Raw genomic sequence first — 25194 nt, forward strand, 5'->3', positions numbered from 1 at the left:
TAACAGTGAATTCAAATCACCTCGATGCATGTAAATTATGATATCTAACAACGAAATATATCTACATAAAAGTTTGTATCAAAAATATAGAAACTCCCTTGTGAGCTGTTGGTAGAAAGGCAAATGGGGGCAACAGCATGGCAGTTCCTCAAAAACTCAAAAATGGAATTACCATATGGCCAGTTATTCAGCTTTGGGATATATAGAGCAATGAATTAAAAGCAGGGTCTCCAAGAGACATGGTACAGCCATATTCATAGCAGCATTATTTATTTATTTATTTATTTTTTTAAAGATTTTATTTATTTATTTGACAGAGAGAAATCACAAGTAGGCAGAGAGGCAGGCAGAGAGAGAGGAGGAAGCAGGCTCCCCGCTTGAGCAGAGAGCCCGATGCGAGGCTCGAACCCAGGACCTGGGATCATGACCTGAGCCGAAGGCAGCGGCTTAACCCACTGAGCCACCCAGGCGCCCCAATAGCAGCATTATTTATAATAGCCCAAAGGTGGTTGCAACCCTAGTGTCCATTGACAAATTAATGGATAATTAAAATATGGTATACATTTGCAATAGAATAGATTCAGCCTTAAAAAGGAAGGAAATTTCAGAAGACATATGCTGCAACATGGGTGGATCTTGAGGACATGATGCCAACTGAATAAGCCCATTACAGAAGGACAAATAATGTATGATTCCACTTAAATGTGGTACCAAGAGCAGTCAAATTCATAAGAACAGAAAGTACAACCATGGTTGCCCAGGGTTGGGGGATGGGAGAAAGGCAAGTTATTGTTCAGTGGGCAGAGACTTCCAGTTTTGCAAGATGAAAGAGTTCTGGAGATTGATTGCACAACAGTGTAGACATACATAACACAATTCAATGGTACCCTTAAAAATGGTTAAGATGGTCAATTGGTTATGTGTATTTTACCACCATTTATAATGTGCTTCAATTAAAATTTTAATTTTAATTAGAAGCTACCAGTTACAAGTAGCAAAAAATTACACACCAGCTTTCTAGACAAGTTGATAAAACAAAAGTAGTTCAAAAAATAAGATTGATAGAAAGACCTGAAACAGAGTGAACTATGTATCATTGTTTTAAGTGAATGAAGTGTAAAAGCCTCTTAAGTTTGTTATTTTCCTGGTTAAAATTTTTTTCATATAAATGTTGAAATTGATCAAGTTTTACTCCTGAAAAATAAAATATATAGTTAACGTATTTCAGAAATAAATATTACTTATTTATATGAAAATAAAAATGGTTATTTTATTTTTCAAATAAATATTTATTAAATAAAATTTGTATACCTTACCTCAATGCTCTTTCTATTTTTAAAATCACACACACGTGCGGACTCTTAGGTGACTCAGTAGGTTAAGCATCTGCCTTCAGCTCAGGTCATGATGATCCCACAGTCCTGGAATCAAGTTCTGCATCCAGCTCTCTGCTCAGAGGGGAGCCTGCTTCTCCCTCTGCCTGCTGCTCCCTCTGCTTGTGCTCACTCACTCTCTCAGGCAAATAAATAAATAAAATCTTAACAAAAAAATCACACACATATATTTGTAATAAAGCAAAACTTTCCCATTTATCCCATGGAACTATGGATTAAAGTTATAAACCATGAAAAGAACTTGCTTCATTTAGGAACAGTTGTCATGACTGTTCAAAGAAAAGTCAAATTAGATCATTTTTTACTTCCTTACACCTTCACCCCCAACTGGCTTAACTCTCAGGGTTCTAGAAGTGCAAGATCAGGTTTTGTTTTAAATTTGCATATTTTGTTCATTGTGTATTTTGCACTAGTTGTTTTTTTTTAATATTGCACTACTATTACTTATCTTGATCACTGGATGTTCTGGTGCCCTTAGATCTTGTGCCTGAGGCAAGCACATCATTGCCTCACCCTGCTCCTGGGCCAGCAATGCTGTGTCGATGTGCCACAGCTGGTTTATCCAACTGAAGAATTTTGCATTGTTTCAAGTTTGGGGTAATTATGAATAAAGTCACTATAAATGTGCATGTTGAGATTTTTGTGAGAACTTATGTTTTTATTTCATTTGAACAAATGTCTGGGCATGGAGTTTGTTGTATAGGAAATATACATTTACTTTTACTTTTTTATTTTTTTTTTAAAGATCTTATTTATTTATTTATTTGACCAAGAGAGAGGGAGCATAGGCAAGGGGAGTGAGGGTGGGAGAAGAAGGCTTCCCTCTGAGAAGAAAGCCCGACATGGGCCTTGATCCCTGGACCCTGGGATCATGACCTGAGCCTGAAGGCTGATGCTTAATGGCTGAACTACCCACATTTCCCCATACATTTACTTTTATATGAGACTGCCAGTCATTTCCCAAACTGGCAATAACATTTTGCATTCTCACCAACAATTTATGAGAGTTTCAGTTGCTCTGCATCCTTGTCAGCACTTGGTATTGTCAGGTTGTTTTGTTTTATTTTTTTAATCTGAGTCATTGTAATAGGTGTATAGCAGTACCCTGCTCTGGTTGTAATTTGCTTTTCTCTTATGCTCATGACTTAGCCATGTAATGTTTTATACTATGTGCCAATTAAGACCATGACATATGTATGTATTTTGAAAATGATAGATTTAAAAAGCAAGATACTGAATATCATGGACTATGATCATTTTGTGTAAATAAATATATATACACATAATTGAAAGAATACATAAGAAATGTTAACCATGGGGTACCTGGGTGGCTCAGTGGGTTAAGCCTCTGCCTTCAGCTCAGGTCATGATCTCAGGGTCCTGGGATCGAGCCCCACATCAGGGCTTTCTGCAGGGAACCTGCTTCTCCCTCTCTCTCTGCCTACCTCTCTAACTACTTGTGATTTCTCTCTGTGTGTCAAATAAATACATAAATAAAATCTTGAAAAAAAAAAAAAGAAATGTTAACCATGGTTCCCCTAGAGGAAGAAGATAAGACTTTTCCTTAATTTCTCTCTGACAGTTCAAATATTTTTATAAGCATGTGTTACTTTAATGGCTAAAGTACTGTTTAAAAAATTAATAAAACCCATGCCTCTTATGGGAAAATATAATTTAAAAATCATCCCAAAACACCAAGAACCTGAGAAGATTTCTCACCTCTGGAGCTCCAACCAGTCACACTCCTAACCCCGACTCTTAAGGTCGCAGAGGTGCAAGCAGAGAAGCAATGGGATCTCAAGAAATCCCAAGTCAGCTATAGGTAGTTATCGCTTCCGGAAGCGGCAACCTGGGAGAACCACTCCTCGCAGGTGTGCCAAAGCATCCTCACCTGTGCTGAGACAGGAAGGGCAAGGGGAAGGGCCCTTACAACCAAATCTGCCTTTTTTTTTTTTTTAGATTTATTTGAGAAAGAGAGCAAGAGAAACAGGGGAGAGGGAGCAGAGGGAGAGAATCTGAAGCAGACTCCCCACTGAGCTTGGAGCCCAGCGTAAGACTTGATCCCAGGACCCATGAGATCGTGGCATGAGTGGAAACCAAGGGTCCGTGGCTCCACGGACCGAACCACCCAGGAGCCCCCTGCCCCTTTCTATCTAGGAAAGCAGAAGCTGTTCCACCAACCTCCCCAGAAGACTTCCGCTTATAGCTTGGGGGCTAAAACCAAGCCATGAGGCCACCCCTCACTGCCAGGGAGACTGGCCGCTTGGACTCCCGGACAACCAGAGAGTCTGCCTACAGGGGTGGTACACATCACACATGCTGGGAAAAGTGCCTTTTGAGTGCTAAGAATACCTAAAATATGGCTCCTTGAATGCCGATTTACAAATAACATTGTCAAAGTAGTAAGAAAGAAAAGAAAAAAAGAAAACAGGTGCATCAAAGAAACAGAGTAAAGAAAACACCTCTTCAGGACACTAAGTGCAATTTTCCTTCTCAGAAAGATTTGAAGAAAATCACGTTTTTTTCATAGCCACAGTTGTTACCCCACTCCAGACCCTCTCCCTTTCTGCTACTTTGTGAGAGAATAAGACCAGTAGATAGGGTTACCTGAAATGAAGAATGTGGTAATTCCTGGACACAAATAAAAGCCTGCTGTGCTCACACTGTGCTAGGCTCTGAGGAGCTTTCAACCCACACGGAGAAATAAGAGCTAAAGACATTAAACAAATAGAGAAATATGCCTGTTAGTCATGAATCCTATGCCAGACCGGGGGGTTCAAGCCACAGGAGGTTAGGATGTAAACAGCAGATAGCCACCAAGGCTGCGGCTCCTCAGCAAATTCTCCTCACAGGGGAGTTTTGAGTTTTTCTGACGGAGTCTTTGTCACCTTTCTTTCCAGAACGATATTTGTCCCAATTCTATAAGGCAAGGAGGGAGACATTTTCAACTTCTTTCTGCCACCAGCTTCCCTACAAGAAAACTACAAGTAAGTACTCTTCCAGGAACAAAACGGGGATAAATCTTCCTTCAACTTTATCCTTTTTTTCTTTTGGAATTAGTGCTTCTGAAAAAGAAAAAATAAAATAAAGTATCTCCTTAAAACAGAAGCTGGCCAAAAAAGGTTTGTCTGGGATTTTTTAGATGGTGTGCACGGGTGAATAGTTTTCAAATAATTTGTCCCGGAGAGGTGAGCCTTCTTTTGCCCTGGGGTAGTCACATGAGTGGCATTTTTAGGCAAATAAATACAGAGCAAGAAAGCAGGCATTGTCCTGGGATTAGGATAGAACACAAGCTTTTGTGTCTCAGTCAAGTCTGAGATCCTTGTGACACAAAATTCAACGCAGGGAATACAGTGGGTCAATTTGAGTGAGTCCAGGGTCTTCGGGGAGTCAAGAAAGTGGTTTAATCAACACCAGTTTGCAGATATGTGAAGATAGGGAGCTATCGAGGTGGACCAGGATGACTCTGAAATTAACTCTAGAGTCACAGAGGTCTCAAAGCATGAGGGGAGCTCAGGTCACAGGCCCCAGAGTGATCGGGGAAGAATGCATTAAACATAGATCTTACTAGAAGCTGGAATGCCTCCTGACTGGCCAGCAGGACATGGGGCTTGTGATCCAGAAACAGGAGCTGAGCGCAGCCTTCCTAAGGGAGGTACCTGCATTAGGGCCCAGAACCGAGGGATGGGATTCTTCCACACCCCCAAAGAACTGAGGTGACAGGAGTTGAGCAGAAAATACCATTTCAGAGAGGACTGCCATCACCTGCAGATTGGGGAGGATTTGTTTTCTCCATAACAGGCTGGTGGAGATGGGGGTAGGGTGGATGGCAACAGCTGATATATTACTTAAAAGTTAGATAAAGGCCTTTTCCAGATTTTAGAAGTACGATGGTGTGGCGGGGGGGTAGGGGGGTGGGTGGGGGGGTTGTTTCAACAATTTACAGAGAGGACCCTGAAAGGGAGCTATTAGAATTCCTGTTAATCTGGCCACTGCGGTTCTCGAGTACCCTTACACGCAATATGAAACTCAAAAAGAATGTGACCAGCTGTACTCAAATCTGTGAAGCAGGTAAATCCAATCACACATAGAGCATAACCCTCATCCAGGTTATTATCTGAAACAATATTTGAAGCATCAGCAGAGGTATTATAATTTAGTGGTTGAAGACAAAGGCTTTGGAACCAGACATGCTGAGACCAAATTCTAGTTCTGCCACTTATTTTGGAAGTAATCCCAGGAAACATCAGGTGGGGAATGAGGAAATAAACTAAGAAAAGGAAGGAAGCTAATGAAGGGTAAGTTATCAAACCATCTGTCACAGGGGACAACTGGAGCAGAGTCTTGCTGGGGAACCCTAGCAGACAGAACAGAGATTACCTCAGAGTTGTCTCAACCCAGGGCTAGGAAGCTGGGGTATTTATCCACCAACCACTGGCCATCATTGCTTCAGAGCTGCTCCTGAGGCGGGGGAGGGCATTAACTCCCTGGCCCTCTGGCTTGCCACAGTGCTACTAGCACATTCCCAGGACCAGAACAAAGCCTCAGGTAGAGAATCTCAGGTGCTCACAGTAAGCAGGCTTGGGTAGAGAGAGCTGATGGTCCACTGGCCCCGTCAGCCACACAGGATAATAGGGTTCACGCTCGTGTAATTCAGAAAGCACTTACAGAGACATTACCACATTTTACCTTCAGTACCTACCTGAAAGATAGAGCTGTATTATCTCCATTTTCTTATAAGGAATGAAACAGAGGATACAAGACGTTAAATGATGTGTCAAAGTCCTACAGTTAATGGGCACAGCAGGAATTGAACACAAATTGTCTGTTTCCAAGCACCATTTTTTAAAAAATCAACTACAGCAAGCCACCTCATAAATGGAGCTTTAAAGGATGGAAAACTATTTACCCATCAGAATAGCTGAGCCAAGACTTCCTTCAAATCCTTGTTCAAATCATTCCTTCTCAAGAAGGCCTAACTACCCTGCTACTCTATCAGGGCCATATTGTGTCCTAACCATGCACCTAACCTCCCACTCTGGATCCCCTGCTCTGATTTTTCTTTTTTCCTAGAACACTTATCACTTTCTGACTTCCTATATGGTTCCTTATTTACTGTATGTATTGTGTGTCTTTCCTTGCTAAAGCATAAACTCCAGAAGGACATCTCCGTTTTGTTCACTGATGTATCGCAAGCACCTAGAATGATACCTGGCTCGTAGTGAGTGCTCAGTGAACACTAAGAAACGAGTGAATGAATGCCAATGCTCCTAAGCCCACAAAGGAACAGTGTACCATTCCATGCCTTCACCATAACTTCATGCCCCCGGCTTCCAAGGAGGGAAGAGGCTCCGTCTTCTCCCTTCTCTGTCCCCCCACCCCCACTCCACATTCGCTACTCCACTAGATCTCAATCTTTCCTCCCCTTCTTGACCAAGCAACCAAACCTTCCACATGGTGAAAGTGGGCATTTTCTTCTCGGTTGACTTTCAAGTATTAGTGCTTTTGTTGCCGAGGAAAACATATGACAATGATTTATTTGATAACTGTATGTCTCCTTCCCTTTTCTTTGGACACAGTAGAGGCCATGAACCATATTTTGCTCTCAATCATATATGTCCAAAAAAGGGGGGAGATAGGATCTATTAAATAGTCAGCATTAGGTCTGGACACTGCCCTTACATTGTCAACACCATATTTACTTTGACATATTTCCAGTGTCTGAAAACATTTGCTCTAGTTCCGACAGTCAAGGTTAAGAGAAAAATATCTGAATGAGACAAGAGGATGGAAACCAGCCCATGTGTCAAATGCTGGAGAAAGGACAGAGCTATAGGCTAGAGAATAACAGAATCTTATTCTAGAATGAAATCAGCAGGGTTTTTTTTTTTTTATTAAAGCATTTAAATAATTTGAATATGTAAGCTGAGAACTAAAAATTGTACTTAAGTTCTTGGAGCAGCATTTCAGATTCTGATGCCCCCTGCTAAGTGCTGTGGTGTACAATCTGAAATTTGATTTGACAAATAAATAACTAGTTCCATGTCCTACACCTAAAATCATAAGCAATTAAATATATGAAGAACGTAGGAAAAACACAATAGGGAAAAATCCTCAGTAACACTCACTTTCAGTCTTAAAGAGTATAACCTGCTGTAGAGAGAACAAGAGGAAGAGAAAACCCAATAGGACACAAAGAAGTCAATGGCAGGGCCCTGTCAGCTGTTCAAATATGGACAGACTGCACACTAATCAGAAAGTTCATGTTTTGTTCTTCCAATCAAACCCCTAAGGATAGAACAGTTCAACATCTACCAACATCAACCTTCCATTCTATCAGCCATCTATCCCAAGGATAGAACAGTTCAACATCTACCAACATCAACCTTCCATTCTATCAGCCATCTATCCCAACATTCTGGGGGTTCATGAAAGGACCAAACAAATAAGCTTTAAGTTATTGAAAAAGAAAAAATGGAAGGGCAGCCCCTCACACAAGGAGCTCCCAGCAGACTAGGGAAGACTCTCCAGGGAAAGCTTCACAAAAAGGCAGCCAGGACTGAGAGCCAGTGGCTTGTTTGCAACGCCTGAATCAGAGCGGATGAAAAGGTACACACATCGGTATTGCTGCAGGAACGTTGCCCTGTCGAAGCCACATATTTACAGAACCCTCCTACACCTTTATTTAGTTTGATCAGATCACTTCTTTTTTGGCTGTTTTTTGTTTGTTTTTTGTTTTTGTTTTTGTTTTTGTCTTTTGGGGTTTTGTTTTTTGGTTTTTTGCTAGTTTTATAAAACTAGTTTTATAGTTTTGTAAAACTAGTTTTATAGTTTTATAAACCTGTGGCAAGCCAGGACAAACTAGTTTTATAAAACTAGCAAAAAACCAAAAACCAAAAAACAAAACCCTAAATAAAGTACCATCAGCAGAATGAAAGAAAGCATGTCTTTTTTTTTTTCTCCCCCTTAAATTCTATTTTATCACCTCCATGAAGCAAGTAGGATTTTCAAACTTGGCTCTGAATTGCAACAATACCAAAATAGTCCAGAAACTGTTCCATGAAGGAACTACCAGCGGTATAGACAAGAACACTGATGTTTAGAAGCTGCTCAGTGTCCCCCACTGACAAACGCAGCAAGATTTTTTTTTTTACCTCTTTGCTCCCACATAATCTAGAAAAACCGACAGAAATTTCTATAGTGTTGCTTTGTGCTCAGAATGGTGACATATGAAACCATTAGAAATGACTGAATCAGACGAAGTGCTAAATTCTACTCCTGAAACCAATATTATACTACATGTTAACTAACTAGAATTTAATAAAAACTGAAAACAAAACAACAACAAGAAGAAAGGACTGAGTCGGACCCTGTCCAGAGGGTACATAGTCAGCCCCTGTGAGGAACTTAGGCATGTTCAGAGGAGGTCACAGTGACAAGTGCAGCTTTTGAGAGAAAAACTTATGATGTAAGAAAGTAGCCAGCACTTGACCTGCTTAGTTTATGCTTAAAATTGTATCAGGAGCTTTTCTACCAGACTCTAAAAGCAGTAAGGAAGGCATTATTACAATACTTCATCTAAGGGTCTGTGTGTGGCTTAGTCATTTAAGCATCTGCTTTCAGTTCAGGTCATGACCCCAGGGTCCTGGAACTGAGCCCCAGATCAGGCTCCCTGCTCAGCGGGTAGTCTGCTTCTCCCTCTCCTTCAGCTCCTCCCCTTGCTTGTGTTCTCTCTCTATCTCTCTCAAATAAATAAATATAATCTTTAAAAAAATACTTCATCTAAGACTTCCCCCATATTTGGAGTTAAGCTGACAATAAATAAGGACTTGATCGCTACTTTAGAAATGGATGACAAACAAACCCCTTGAGCATTTGCAGTAAAACCTAGATCCTTATTATGAGGGTCTCTATGGCCCTCGTGGCATGATGGGGTCCTTCTTGGCCCCACCTCACAGACTAGTTTCTGGCCATGCTGCTGTTCTTCCTGTTTCTGGACTGCACAAAGTACTAGCTTGCTTGGGTCATGGAGTCTTTCCAAATACTGATAATCCCATCTGCCATTTCTCAATCATGGCACCACTGCTGTTTGGATCCTGAAACTTCTTTGCTGTGAAGGGCTGTCTTTTGTGTAGTAGGAGGTTTAGCAGCATCTCTGTCTTCTACTCACTAGGTGTCACCAGTACCACCAGCCCCTACCTGCCTCCAAACAGTCCCCTTCCCCCTGCACGGCCAGTTGTGACAAGCAAAATACCTGTACATTGCCAAATGGCTCCCAGTGGAGCACCATTGCTCTAGGTGGTTCCTGCTCATCTTTCAGGTTCCAACATAAATGTTACCTCCCCTAGGAGGCCTTCCCTTATGACCTAATCTAAAGTAAATCCTTTTATTACTCTCTCACACATCACCCCAGTCCTTTCCTCGAGAGACATTTGGACAGTTTATGATTACATACGTATTATCTTATTTCCTTGTTCAATGTCTATCCAATACATTTTATTGGAAGCCCAATGAGGGCCATGACTATGCATATTTCATTTGTTATCATGCACACAACAGCTGGCACACTGTATGACTCAAAAACATGTTTGGTTAAAATAGGCTAAGTATGTATATTATACTAACATCAGAGGATTGTGAGGTTAGATTTACTTTGTATCCAAAGTCCCTAGATAGACCCAAATCTATGCAGAACTGTACTCCAGGACGTAGGATAAGTAACTGCTTTATGGTTACAGCATTTGTTAAATGCCCCTTATGGAAGGACCATTAGGTATAAAATTAAGCAGCTTTTATACTTTGGGCACAGAGAGACTTTGCTCCAAAGCCCAGCTCTGCCACTTACCAGCACAAGTTAATCACTTCCCTTCTTCGATCTACAGTTGTCTGCTCTGGGAAATAGGGACAATAGTACCTACTTCGGGGGCACCTGGGTGGCTCAGTCAGTTAAGTGTCTGCCTTTGGTGTAGGTCATGATCCCAGGGTCTTGGGATCGAGCCCCAAGTAGGGCTCCCTGCTCAGCAGGGAGTCTGCTTCTCCCTCTCCTTCTGCCCCTCCCCTCACTCATGGTCACATGCACTCTCTCTCTCAAACAAATAAATAAAATCTTTTAAAAAAATAGCAACTGCTTCAATAGAGTTGTAGTAAGGAGTAGAGATATTATTTACAAGATGTCTCAATAAAATAGCAATACTCAATAAAATGGCAAATGTCATCAAATATTTTTTGTAGTAATAATACCAATAATAACTTAGTCTTCTCAATCCTGGGCCTTACCAACGCAATCACACTCAGCAATTGCCATCCAGCGTTCAACTGGCCAGATCAGTTCCAGCAGCCAACCCAAGGCTACTAGAGACCCTGCAAATGGGTAGTTCACGTTCCTGCCCCTAGCCTGGTATGAAGTATGCCCCAACCCAGCCTTGAGCCCAACAGATGCAATCTGTCTCTACCCCCAGTCATCTTTGCTCTTGGCTTTTGCACAAATTTCTTGGCTTACACCCTACTTCCTTTCCAGGACAAACTTTCCCCTGAGACCCACCCATTTTATTAGGGCTCAAACATTCTCCTAGTTATTTCCAGCTTCCTCTCCATGCCAATAACCATAGTTGATCCAATAACAGACCAACCTAAACCGCAGCAACAATTACATCAACACCACCTAGAAACTCCCATGTGACCCCCATCTAGTCATCAGACTGAATGCTGGCCAGACTGGCCTGATTTGAGTCTGAATTTCCCTCTGGAGAGTAGAATGTTGACTGCTGAATGAATCACACTGCAAGGTGGAATAGACTTGAGCAAAAAGCATATGGGTTATTTGGAGAGAAAAAGAGGGACAAGATATATGGCTGGAAACTCCTAAATCAGAACCCCGTGCATATTTTCCTGCTTTGTCCCCAACCCCCAATGTACAGCAAAGGTCCCAGATGATGACAATGTCTATGGCATATCTATGACAAAGCCTTCAAAACACACCCATAGGCTTGAAAAGAGCTAAACATAGCCATAACTATTCCTATATTTCTGAAAAACCCAGTTCTTTTTTATTTTTAAAGATTTTATTTATTTATTTGACAGAGAGAAATCACAAGTAGGCAGAGAGGCAGGCAGAGAGAGAGGAGGAAGCAGGCTCCCCGCTGAGCAGAAAGCCCGATGCGGGGCTCGAACCCAGGACCTGGGATCATGACCTGAGCCGAAGGCAGTGGCTTAACCCACTGAGCCACCCAGGCGCCCCCCCAGTTCTTATCAAGATTGTGATTAACCACCTCTGAGTGCCTTAATTTAGTGGTCTGGCATGGTGTTTTAGCAAACTCTTCCTTACAATTAATATCACTAGGTAGGGCTGACATAAGCTAGTAAAAATTTAAACCCTTTTCTGATTGAGCAACATGTTAGCGCCAGTGAGAGAGAACCTGTTGACACATCTGGCTTACTAGGCTAGAGAGCAAAGAAAAAGAATCATTGTCCTTGGCTTCTGGTTAACATTCTTTCCTCTGTAGCTCCAGGGTCAGCAAACTTTTCTGTTAAGGATTCAGTTAATAAATATTTTAAGCTTTGCTGTTCACATATAGTTTCTGTTCCTTCTTCTTCTCCTTCTTCTATTTTGTTTCAAATCATGTAAAGATTTAAAAACCATTCTTAGTCCCTAGGCCATACAGAAATAGCCTATGGTGTCCCACAGCCCATAGTTTATTGATCCTGCTCCAAACCAACAACTCACAGATATCTGAGTAGCGGCCTTCAAACGGACATTTTAAGACAAAGTCCTTTTTTTTTTTTTTTTTTTTAAATTTGGGATATTGTGCTCATTGGTAAAATTTCGGTTATCCTTGAATAAGCTTTCTAGCACTTATAAAAACTCCTGAGTTATTGGTAATTGATTGAGCTTATACTCTAGACTTGTGCATTTTACCACATGAAAGTTATATCTCAATTTTTTTAAGTTTTAAAAGGTTATTCATGTATATTTATTTAATATCTGTTTGTGTCTATGTTGCTCTCCTTTTTGACTTTTTGGAAAGTAATCTCTACACCCAACATGGGACTCAAACTCATGACCCCATGATCAAGAGTCAGATGCTCCACTGACTGAAGCAGCCAAGTGCCCGTATCTTGCTTACCTTTTTATTTTTAGAACCACATCCAACTTGAAGTAGGCACTCATTTATTGTGTGTTACAGAGAGAAGAAGAGAGACATGAGGATGGATGACGGTGAATGGAGGCATAGAGGAACATTATGAACACAATAACCCAGGACCATAAACTAAGATGAGTCATAATAGAACCGCCAGATTGCTTGGAAAACACCTGTTACATAGACAAAACGAGGCACCTGTGGATGTCTGCTTCAAGTACACAAACAAAATTATTCTGTGAAAATCATACATAGAATTGTTGGGTCTTGCAAGTCATGTAGTACAGCATAATGGGGAAATCCCTGACAGATTTATCAGGAGAATGACTTTAGAAGTTATGACCAACTAGTCAGAAGAGATTTCAAAAATTCAATTGGATATCATTTCAGTAAGCACACTAGTTCTACGACGGTCCGTAAAATTTGAGCAACAGCCGAGTAGTTTGTAAAAGACATTTGTTCACAAATCATAAGAGTGAAGAAAAGAGGGATGGCGGATTTCCCTCCGGAGAGAATTAGAAGTTTGAGGACTAAGTGACCTTGTGCCTTTGGAAATCAATGATAAAGCTACAAAATCAGATTCAGGGTGCCCCATCAAGTTTGCCTTAAAGAGTATACAGTAAACCTCCTGGCTGCGATTTCCAGGCAGTAAGCAACACCAGGCAAGCTGAGACAGTTAACTCCCAAATTGTATGGGTGAATGAAATTGTTTCCATGGGAAAGAAGTACCTTTATACTCAAGGAAGATTCAGAATCAAGCACAATTTCTGTCATAGCTTGCTCTACTAAGACTAGAGTGTGTGTGCAAATTTAGCATTTTCTGTATTAAAATTATTTAAGAGAAATAAGTCTATCAGAGTGTCAACCTTCTAATTAGAATTTAAATATGGAATTTGAGGAACAAGGCAGAAGATCATAAGGGAAGAGAGAATAAAATGAAACAAGAAGAAAACAGAGAGGGAGACAAATCATAAACTACTCTTAATCTCAGGAAATAAACTGAGAGTTGCTGGGGTGGGCGGGTGGGGGGGTAGGGATAGGGTGGTTGGGTGATGGACATTGGGGAGGGTATGTGCTATGGTGAGTGCTGCGAATTGTGAATTGTGAATTCACAGACCTGTACCCCTGGGGCTAATAATACATTATATGTTAATAGTAAGAATAAGAATAAGAATAAAAGAATTTAAATGCGTAGTTGAATAGTCAATATAGACTTCTATTTCGTAGTCAAAGTTTTCTAAACTGGGAAGAAGCACTGGAACAGTTAAGAGAATTTTAAGTTTACTCTTCAGCTAAACAGTTCTTTCTTGGAGATAACCTGAGAAGAGGTGGGGGGAGAGAGGGCAGGGAGGTGAGCCTGTGGCATCTCCTCTCTTACGGTCCCAGGATGCTGGACTCCTCAGTGGCAGATGAAATGACCTGACTGATCCTGAAACTCTTGGAGAAGAGACTGGAGCAAGAGCATGAGAGTGTGGAAGGGGATTCTGAGGCCAGGAAGGGAGGACGGGACAGAAGTAGCCCTGCAGAGCTTCTGCAGAGATTCTGGGAACAGCGCCTCCTGGAGGAGGTCTCCCAAATCCAAGCCCTGAGGAGATGAACAGATGAGGAGGCTGTGGGTCAGCGTTGCTCCCAGACGTCCCTTCGCCAGCCTCCGCCATGGGCATCGACCCTGCCACCACCTCTCTGCCTCCTACAGTCCTGGAGCCACCAGGAAATATCCATCACTCAGCCTCCTGACTTCCTGCCACCATCATTCAAGAGCTACCTCGGCAGCCACTCATCTCACAGATTCCCCCTCTCCAGGCCCTCCCCATTCATAGGTCAGGGGGTATTAAGGAAAGTCACCTGCCTGTGTCCTTGATTTCTAGGAATTCCTTACATATTCCTTTTTGATTTGCCTACCACAAATGTCAAGTCTTTTGGCCTGCCTTTCACTCTCTTCGTGGTGTCTTCAGATGAACACAAGTTCTTAATTTTAATCAAGTTTTGTTTTTCAGGCTTTTTCCTTTAAAAAAAAAAAGGATTTTTACATTATAGTTATAGTTATATTATAGTTATGAGTTTAATGGGTCAGATTTGTAAGAATTATTTAAGCACTTAGAAAGGTTTGTAGGTCAAACAACTTTTAAAGCTACAGAATTTAAATAGAGTAAATATATAAGTACAGTACCAAAGGGTCAAAGCTGCTTAATTAACAAATCTGTAAGTAGAACCAAATATTAGTCAAAGACTCTTACAAGTGATTGCAAAAATGTGCCTGGTTTATAAATAAAACAAGATTTGTAAGCTGAAACTTAAACCTTAAGGATTTTGAATCTGAAACTCTAATAACTGTATTATTAGCTTCAAAGGCTTGAACAAGCCTCTGCATAGTCTTTTCTGCACTTAAAACAGCCTATTAAATTATGCTGAAAAATTAACACTTAGTGCTTTCATCACCAGCCCTCATTTCTTTGGTGGTTCCTCTTGCATATGACATGATTTACACACATCTCAAAATTTCAGTTACCTCTTCCAAATTGTAATCGCATTGATGCTTATCAATTTAACATTTAAGAGGTGCTTAGTGTTTTAAAATCACCAAGATTTCTTGGTGCAATAATGTAAGTTCTAAAATTGAGATAAAATGTAAAAGAACTGAAATTTTGAGAAACAGTCGAAATTAATCCACTAATGTAGAACTTCTTTGTGGCACAGAAATTAAACCTTGCATATTGGCAGTTTGTCCAATCAGCATAATGCATTACCTTCTAGAAAATAACCTGCCTCCAGTTCCCTGAAGTTGAAATTTAGGGACATTAACAAAAACACTCTACTTAGCACAATCTGACAAGATGATGCAGCCGTAAATTTTCTTTCAATTCTACAAATACTGTTTTAGCATAGGGAAGTAGGGCTATTAGCTTTGAATTATTTTCTAGTAGTGGTAGTTTTAAAGGATAAAATATATACAAAATGGGTGAAAAGTAGAGCACAGGGAATATAGTCAAGGTACTATAATAATTTTGAAGGTGATGGATGGTAACTGCTCTTATTGTGGGTGACCATTTTGTAATGTATGTAATTGTCAAATCATTGTGTTGTACACTCAACACACTGTTTGAGTGTTGTACACTCAAAACTAATATAAGATTATATGTCAATTAACTTTCAATTAAAAAATAAAATTAATACATACACACATAATACTGTAATGGGTTTGAACATTTCCTATGACTATAGAACAGCATGGTAGTCATAAAATCTTTACTTTTCCCCAAAAGAAAAGCAAAGTATATGAATGGAGGATGTCTCCAATTACAAAGAAATAAGATAGAGGGATAACCCAGTAGAAAAAAGAAAAATAGATGTTAGGTAGATTTAATTTAAGTCTCATCTAAGACTATGCTTTCCCTTACTGTAATTCAAAGGTTCTGGGCTAGTTCAGTCATAATTATATGTGATTACATTTAATAATAAAAAAGGGATAAAGAGCAACTTCCTGCCTTTCATCACCTTCAGAGTAACCAGTACCAGACTTGCCCTCCTGTCGTAACAACTATAAACGACAAATAAATGAGGCAATAATTTTTGGACATTGGACACCAGGTAGCACAGGACCGAGGTCCTTGAGAGAAGGAAAGCCCATGAAATGAACAGCACATTCACCCTGGATTTTTGCCTAGGGAAACCTTCCAAACCATAGAGACAAAGAAGTGAAGTTCTAGCAGGGCACCGAAGTCTCCCTGGGCTGAAGAGGTAGAGAGTGAAATTCAGAGCTGCTGAAGGAATTTGTAAGGAGAGAATGCAGCTGCAAAGATGGGTTCCTAGAAGTCTGTGTGGGAGCTGTGGGCAGATCTGTGGCTGAGGGCAGAGCTGCATACACGCAGGGCAAAACCCTTCCAAGGCCCAAAAGAGAGAGGCTGCTGCAAGGTTAAGTGCTCCATGAGGTAGCTCAGTGTTGGGAGGCTTTGGAGTTCCAGCCCAGACAGAGTGGGAGACCTTGCTAGGCTCTTTGACCACTTCCTGAGGAAAGGCCATGTGATAGGAGGACATAATATGTCCTCAAATCTGGTCATTCTTTAGAGCAGAGGTTGGAAAAATTTTTGTAACAGGGCCAGATAGAAAACGCGTTAGGCTTACGAGTCATATGTTCTCTTTCACAGCCTCTCAATTCTGTCATTGTAGCATGAAAGCAGACACAGACAACATGTAAATGAATGCGTGTAGTTGCATTCCCATAAAACTTTGTCAATAGACTTGAAGGTGACCTAAGTGTTAGGATGGGCAGACAAGGACAGAAATGTAGCCATTGTAAATACATTTAAGGACATAGCAGAAAAGATAAACATAGCAAACAGATGAGAAACCTCAACATAAAAGTGGGTATTATAAAAAATAACCAGAAGGAGGTTCTGTATTGGCAAATTACATTATCCAAAATAAAATATTCATGAAATAAGCATAACAGCAGACCAGAAATCACAGAAGAGAAAGTCGTGAGCTTGAAGACAAATCAAAAGAAATCATTCAACCTGAAGAACAAGAGAAAAAAAAATTGTCAATTAATAGAGCCTCGGTGATCTCTAGAAAGATACCAATGATCTAACGTGTGTAAGGAGAGTACCAGAACAAAAAGAGAAAGAAAACAGAGCAGGAAAAATACATTTGAAGGAAAAATGGATGAAATGTTCCTAAATTTGGATTTTAGAAAACCGATTTACAGATCCAAGAAGCTGGGTGACACTCATGCCAGATAAACACACACAAAGAAAAACACAAGACATTTCATAGTCACAGTGAAGAAAAATCAAAGATGAGGAGAAAATCTTAACAGAAGCCAGAGAAAAATGTACATTATATTCAGGTGAACTATAATACAAACTCAAACTGACATTTCAGTGGTGACAGAAAGACAGAAAATGAATCTTTAAAGCACTGCAGGGGGGAAAAAGTAAACCAGTATCAGCTCAAAATACTATATCCCGCAAAATTATCATTGAAAGGAGGGTAAAATAAAAACATTTCCAGGTGAGTGAAAGCTGAAAGAATTTGTTGTCAGCTAATTTATAATATAAAAAATGTTAAGAGCGAATTTTCAGGCTGAAAGAAAAAACGAATCTCAGATTTATAGGAAGGCATGAAGAGTATAGAAATTAGAAATATGTAGATATATTAAAAAACCTATCTTTCTTTTCTCTTAGATCATTTAGACAATTGTTTAAAGTAAAAGTAGTAACACTGTTGTGTAGGGGGGGGTTATAAAGTCCATAGAAATAAATATATGGTAAGTTAGCATAAAGAATGGAGTAAAAGGAATTATACTGTTGAAAACATCTTTCATTTTACATGAAGTACGGCAATGTTAATTTAAAATAGACTGTGATTTTTTTTAAAAATAGGAGAAATAAGTAAGAATGTTAAAAATTCAATTAAATGAAAAGAAAGTGGGAAAGGAGTAACAGAGGAGCAAAGAACACGTGCCAAACAGAAGACAAATACAAACCGATAGACCCAAACCCAGCCATCTCAGCAACTACATAAAACGTCAATGGACTGTATACTGCAATGAAAGGGTAGATGGTCTGATTGAATTTAAACAGCAATCCTGAATTATATACTCCCTATAAATGGTGCAATTTAAAAATAAAGACACAAATATACTGAAGGAAAGAGATATATCATGCAAACAGTAAACATAAGAAAGTGAGGGCATATTAGTATCAATCAAAGTAAACATCAAGGGGCGCCTGGGTGGCTCAGTGGGTTAAAGCCTCTGCCTTCATCTCAGGACATGATCCCAGGGTCCTGGGATCGAGCTCCGCATTGGGCTCTCTGCTCAGTGGGGAGCCTGCTTCCTCCTCTCTCTGCCTGCCTCTCTCACTACTTGTGATCTCTCTGTCCTGTCAAATAAATAAATAAGATCTTAAAAAAAAAAAAAAAGTAAACATCAAGGCAAAATAGTATTTCATATGATAAAAGGATCAATTCACCAGCAAGGCATACTCCTAATGTGTATGTTTCTAATAGTAGAGCTTCAAAATACATGAGATGAAAACTAACAAAACTAACAAAACAGAAGGGAGAAATAAGCAAACCCGCAGCCATAGGCGGAAACTTTAGTGCCTGTCAGCAACTGACAGAACAATTTAAAAATCAGCCTGGCCAACACCTAGCAAATGAGTATTGCATCTGGTCTTGTTCCTCTTTGAGACACCCACTGTATCTCAATAGTCTCAGAATGCATTAGAAAGTTAAAATAATTCAATATTCTTTTTCCAATATATATTTTTAAAAACTGCTTTTTTTTAATCATAACCTTATTTTCCTATTTTTTTTAAAAGATTTTGTTTATTTATTTAGAGAGAGAGCATGCATGTGCGAGCGGGTGGAGGGGGGCAGAGGGGCAGAAGGAGAGAGAGAATCCCAAACTCAGTGTAGAGCCCCACACAGGGCTCGATCTCACAACCCTGATATCATGACCTGAGCCAAAACCGAGAGTCAGTCGCTTAACCAGCTAAGCTACCCAGGTGCCCTGTCACGACCTTATTTTCATAAAAGTCTTAGAACTAATGACTTAGCTCCTCCAATATATGGAGAATGTTATGGATTGAATTCTGTTCCCCCAGAATTTGTATAGAAAAGGCTTACCTCTCAGTATCTCAGAATGGGACTATATTTGGAGATAGATCCCTTAACGAGATGGGTAAGTTGAAATGGGGCTGATTGGACTTGGGATCTGTCTTTATATGAGGAAGTCTGGACACAAAGAGTCACCAGAGATCCACACATATAGAGAAAGGACCAAGTGAGGACACAGTGAGAAGGTGATCATGTGTAAGCCAAGGACAGTGGCCTCAGAAGAAACTAAAGCTTCTGACACCTTGACCTTGGACTCATAGCATAGCTGACTAGGAACTGTGCCACTACCCAGCATCATGAGGCAGTATCATACTGTATATCGTTAGCTCAGGAGAAGGTCACAACTCAAAACCAGAAATAGAGTTTCTACTAAATGCATATAACTTTTGCACCTAATATCAAAAAATCATTACGTTGAAATATCATTAAGTCTGGAACAGTCTGTACTATATAGGAAATGAGAACGTTCAAAGATGGGTGGACGACTCTATGCTTAATGGTATTCCATGAACAGAAACACCCAGGGAAAGACACGTGGCACGTCTGTCTTGACTAAAGAAGGCTTTGACACTTGGGGACAATATGCCGTAGTAAGATTCAGAGCCCCAAGTACTCATATGACTTTAAAATAAACAAGCAGACAACGAAAAGGACAACAGAGTAAATAAGAAGTGAAGACACACTAATACTGACGTCTTGACCCAGGTGTGTGCTTGGTTGACTCCAATTCTGTGAGACACTCAGAATTTAGAGGAGGCAGTGTGTCTAGTCCAGTAGTCACATTTTATAAAGTGGAAGCTGGAGCCCAGAGAAATTAAGTGACTATCCAAGGTCACACAGCCAGTGGCAGAAATGAGTCTTGACCTAAGTCCCTAAACTCCCAGTCTTCATTTCACAGTACCAAAAGTGGGACAATGAAGTCAATAATGTGATAATCTTGTGTTCAGAAAAAACAGATAATAGCAGTGTTCTCTGATACTAGCTTGACACCAGTAATGAAAACATTTAGGTCAAATGAAGAACCAAAGACATTTTAATAAATGACAATAATCTGATCATATTTTAATGTGGAAAGAAAATAGCTTTTATTTAGTATTTTCTCTCATCTGTGAATGACAGGCTATCTCTGAGAACAACAGCAGCAAATTCCAAACACAAAATTCCTATATAGCAACAAACAAAGTATAGATCCTTGTTGGCATCACATAGTGGTACCTTTGGAAGTATTGACAGAAAAGACAGTGCAGTGAGGGGGAAATTTGGAGTGGTGCGGGGGGCTGGGTAGGGGGAAAGAAAATCAGAGCTGCCCTCACCTGATTGGCACCACTGGCCTCTAAAAATGTTCAAAGATCCACATAGTATGAGTAGTGTTTAAGATGGGACCCAGGCAGGCTGTCTAAACCACCTAGACCAAGGGGTCGGTGTTGGCATAAACTTCTAGAAAGGTGGAGCCATGCCCGAGTCCAGATCAGGCTGATAGAGCTTAACAATTCTGCTGTCCAGATAGAGTCGAAGATAAAGTAGAAAGGAGATCTCTCTAGAGTCAGCAGCTCAGTCTAAAACACTCACTGCCTGTCATCATGTGTCTACACATCCATATAAGTGATTTTCTACAAAGGCAAATATTCGTTTATGTGGTAGTGGGTATGAGATTCAAAACGAGAAATAGTGATTTATGTTAGTAATTAAAATGTATTTGGTGCTTCTCACTTTACTTCTGTTTTATAAAGAGGATGCAGAACTCAGAAATGTGAAGCAGTTATGCGGCGTGTGAGGCATCAAAGACAAATGAGTCTCTTAAAGGTGGGATCTGAAGTGGGTGCTGTTGGAGGTTACGGTCAGCACTGCTGTGTATGGTTCTACAAGCATGTCTCATGGTGCCCTTCCCGAAGGGACTCAGTTGCCCTATCCCGTGGGAAACTTTGACGAGTCTTATGAAATGTGTCTCAGAAACTTCCATGGAAGTTTCTAGTGGGGGAGCAGAACATGTATTCATTGACCCCTCTCCCCCACTAGTCAAAGGTTGCCTCATGGGGTATTATTAAGTATCCCCTCTTCTCCCTTCCTGTCCCTTCTTCCCCACCCATCCCTTCCCGTCCCTTCCTGTCCCTGCTTCCTCACCCTCACCCCCACTTTAATCTTACACATGTGTGAGCACCAAGAAGATTCCTATGAGCATTCCCATGAAGGAAAATCTCAAAAGCCCCCCAGACAAGAAATGAGAGGACTGGAGTTTTAGGTGAGACATTATTCAGGGGCACCTGCATGAAAGTGGTTGATGTCTGCACAGAACTGGTCACTGCAGCTGGGGCTGGAATAAAAGTGAGGCCGAGAGGATGTGAAGTGATACACCACAAGCATCCACTGCCCAAGAGCATTTAGTCAAGGGGATTCATCCCGTGCTCTGCTGTCCACATCACGTTCGCTAGTGCAGCCTGTGCTGCTTGGAAGAGGCGGCTTGCTTCTCTTACTTATACAAAGATGCCATACAGGGTAGCAAGGGCCCTGGTTTTCCTCGCCAAGGGCCACATAGCAGACTAGAATCTGAATTCTAATGTTCAAAAATCTAAAACAAATAAGAAAAAGAAATAAAGGCACCCAAATTGGAAAGTAAGAAGTAAAATGATCTCTGTTCAAAGACAGCATGATCTTATATGTGGAACAATCCACACATACATGTACAAACACACATGAGCCTATCACAACTAATAAAAGAAATTAGCAAAGTTACAGGATAAAAAATCAACACACAAAAATCAGTTGCATTTCTATACACTACCCACGACCAATCTGAAAAGAAAATTAAGAAAATAACCCCATTTACTCTTCATCAAAAAGAATAAAATACTTAGAAATAAACCTAACCAAGAAGGTAAAAAACTTGTACACTGAAAACTACAAAACACTGCTTGAAAAAAAATAAAAGAAGACACACACAGAAAAGTAAAGAGGGGGCGCCTGGGTGGCTCAGTGGGTTAAGCCGCTGCCTTCGGCTCCGGTCATGATCTCAGGGTCCTGGGATCGAGTCCCGCATCGGGCTCTCTGCTCAGCAGGGAGCCTGCTTCCTCCTCTCTCTCTGCCTGCCTCCCCATCTACTTGTGATCTCTCTCTGTCAAATAAATAAATAAAATCTTAAAAAAAAAAATTTAAAAAAAAAAAAAAAGAAAAGTAAAGAGGTCCCTTGCTCATGGACTGAAAGATTTAATATTATTAAAATAGCCATACTACCCAAGGTGATCTACAGATTTAATGCAATCTCTATCAAAATACCAAAGGCATTTTTTGCAGAAAAAGGAAAAAATATCCTAAAATTCACATGAAATCTTAAGGGATATATGATGGCTAAAACAATTTTTAAAAAGAACAAAGATCAGACCTCATACTTCGTGATTTCAAAGCATACTACAAAGCAAGAGTCACTAAGTTGGTGTGGTACTGGTGTAAAGACACATAGACTGACCAGTAGAACAGAATAAAAAGCCCAGAAGTAATCCCGTGCATGTATATAATAATTTTTAATAAGACTGCACAATGGAAAAAAGAGTAGTTTCTTCAGCAAATGATGTTGAGGAAAATGGATATCCACCAGCAAAAAAAAAAAAAAAAATAGAAGAAGTTGAACCCTTACTTTACAACACATGCCAAAATTAACTCAAAATGGATTAATGACCTAAGGGTAAGACCTAAAACTATAAAATTCCTGAAAGAAAATATAAGGGGAAATCTTTAGGACATTGGACTTGGCAATGATTTCTCGGAGATGACACCAAAAGCACAGACAACAAAAGCAAAAATAGACAAGTGGGATGACATCAAACTTAAAAACTTCCATGCATCAATGTAAATGATCAACAGAATGAAAAGGGAACATATGGGATGGGAGAAAATATTTGTAAATCATATATTTGACATATATAGGTTGATATCCAGAAAAGACTATATATAAGGAATTTCTACAACTCAACAACAACAGAAAATAATCTGATTTTAAAATGGGGAAAAGACTCAAATAGACAGTTTTCCAAACATATGGTAATGGCCAACAAGCATATAAAAGAAGCTCAACATCAGTAACCAAATGCAAATCACAACCACAATGAGATACTCCCCTCAAACCCACTGGGAAGGTCACTGTGAAAAGAACAGAAAATTAAAAGTGTTCACAGGAGGGGCACCTGGGTGGCTCAGTGGGTTAAGGCCTCTGCCTTTGGCTCAGGTCGTGATCCCAGGGTTCTGGGATTGAGCCCTGCATGGGCTTTCTGCTCAGCAGGGAGCCTGCTTCCCTCTCTCTCTGCCTGCCTCTTTGCCTACTTGTGATCTGTCTGTCAAATAAATAAAATCTTTAAAAAAAAAAATGTGTTCACGGGACGCCTGGGTGGCTCAGTTGGTTAACCAGCTGCCTTCGGCTCGGGTCATGATCCCGGCGTCCTGGGATCGAGTCCCACATCGGGCTCCTTGCTTGGCGGGGAGCCTGCTTCTCCCTCTGCCTCTGCCTGCCATTCTGTCTGCCTGTGCTCACTCGCTCTCCTCTCTCTCCGACAAATAAATAAAATCTTAAAAAAAAAAAAAAATGTGTTCACAAGAATGAAGAGAAATTGAAACCCTTGTGCATTGTTGGTGGGAATATAAAACGGAACAGCCATTATGGAGAACAGTACAGAGGTTCCTCAAAAAAATTGAAAATAGAACTACCATGTGATCCAGAAATTCTACTTCTGACTATGTATATATGAAATTCAAAGCACGATCTCAAAGAGGTATGATACCCATGGCAGCACTATTTACAACAGTCAAGAGGGGGAAGCGACCCAAATATCCATCAAAAGATGAATGGATATTTGCGTTGACATGGATGGAGCTAGAGAGTCGAATGCTAAGTGTAATTAATCAATCAGAGAAAGACAAATATATTATTTCATTCATATGTGGGATTCAAGAAACAAAAGAAATGAGCAAAGGGAAAAAAGAGAGAGAGAAGGCAAGAAACAGACTCTTAACTGTAGAGAACAAAGTGATGGTTACTAGAGGACTTGTGGGCAGGGTGGGGGTGTGAGTGGGGAGAAGAATGAAATAGGTGATTGGGATTAAGCAGTGTACTTGTGATGAGTACTGAGTGACATATGGAAGGGCTGTATCAATACCTGAGACTAATACAACACTGTATGCTAACTATACAGAAATCAAAACTTTTTAAAATGAAAAAGTGGTATATACTTATGATGGATTTTATGCAGCCTTAAAAAGGAGGAAATCCTGTCATGTGCTAAAACATTGGATGAATCTTAAGGACACTAAGTGAAATAAGCCAGTCACAAAAACCAAATACTGTACATTTCCATTCACTAAATCATATCTAAAGTATCTAAAGTAGTCAAAAATCATAGAAATAGCAAGTAGAAAGGTCACTGCCAAGAGCTAGGAGGGAGGAAGAATTAATGTTTGGTGGGTATGGAATTTCAGTGTTGCAAGATGAAAACGTTCTAGAAATCTGTTGCACAATAATTTGCATATCCTTAACACTATGGAAATGCACACTCTAAAATGGCTAAGATTGGGGGTGCCTGGCTGACTCAGTCAGTGAAGCATGCCACCCTTATATCAGGGTCGTGAGTTTGAGCCCTGTATCTGGTGTAGAGATTACTTAAATAAATAAACTTATTAAAGAAACAAATTAAACCATTAAGATGGAACATTTAATGTTATATGGCTTTTATCACAATGAAAAATGACCAAAACACCTCAAACAACACCCAAAATAACTCGGTTTTTTTTTTCAAGATTTTATTTATTTGAGAGAGAGAGAGCACTAGAGAGAGCAAGCTTGAGTAGGAGAGGGAGAGGGAGAAGCATACTCCCTACTGAGCAGACAGCCGGACGTGGGGCTCGATCCCCAACCTTGGGATCACAATCTGAGCTGAAGGCAGATGCTTAACCACCCGAACCATTCAGGCAGCCCAATAACTCAATAGTTTTAAAGAAATAAAACAATTGGTGAAGATGACTGAAATGACCCATTAATGAGACATATAAACAGTTTATAC

The 25194-nt window shown here is 40.2% G+C and overlaps 1 long non-coding RNA gene across 1 annotated transcript; it reads left to right on the forward strand.

Moving 5' to 3' along the window:
• The first annotated feature begins 1879 nt into the window (after positions 1-1879).
• LOC125101946 (uncharacterized) lies at positions 1880-12757 on the forward strand. The gene is made up of 3 exons (XR_007127983.1): positions 1880-1991; positions 4295-4381; positions 12578-12757. It is a non-coding gene; the product is annotated as an uncharacterized LOC125101946 (long non-coding RNA).
• Positions 12758-25194: the final 12437 nt, after the last annotated feature.

The sequence above is a fragment of the Lutra lutra genome, chromosome 6 (genome assembly GCF_902655055.1).
Source record: "Lutra lutra chromosome 6, mLutLut1.2, whole genome shotgun sequence".
Lineage (NCBI taxonomy): Eukaryota > Metazoa > Chordata > Mammalia > Carnivora > Mustelidae > Lutra > Lutra lutra.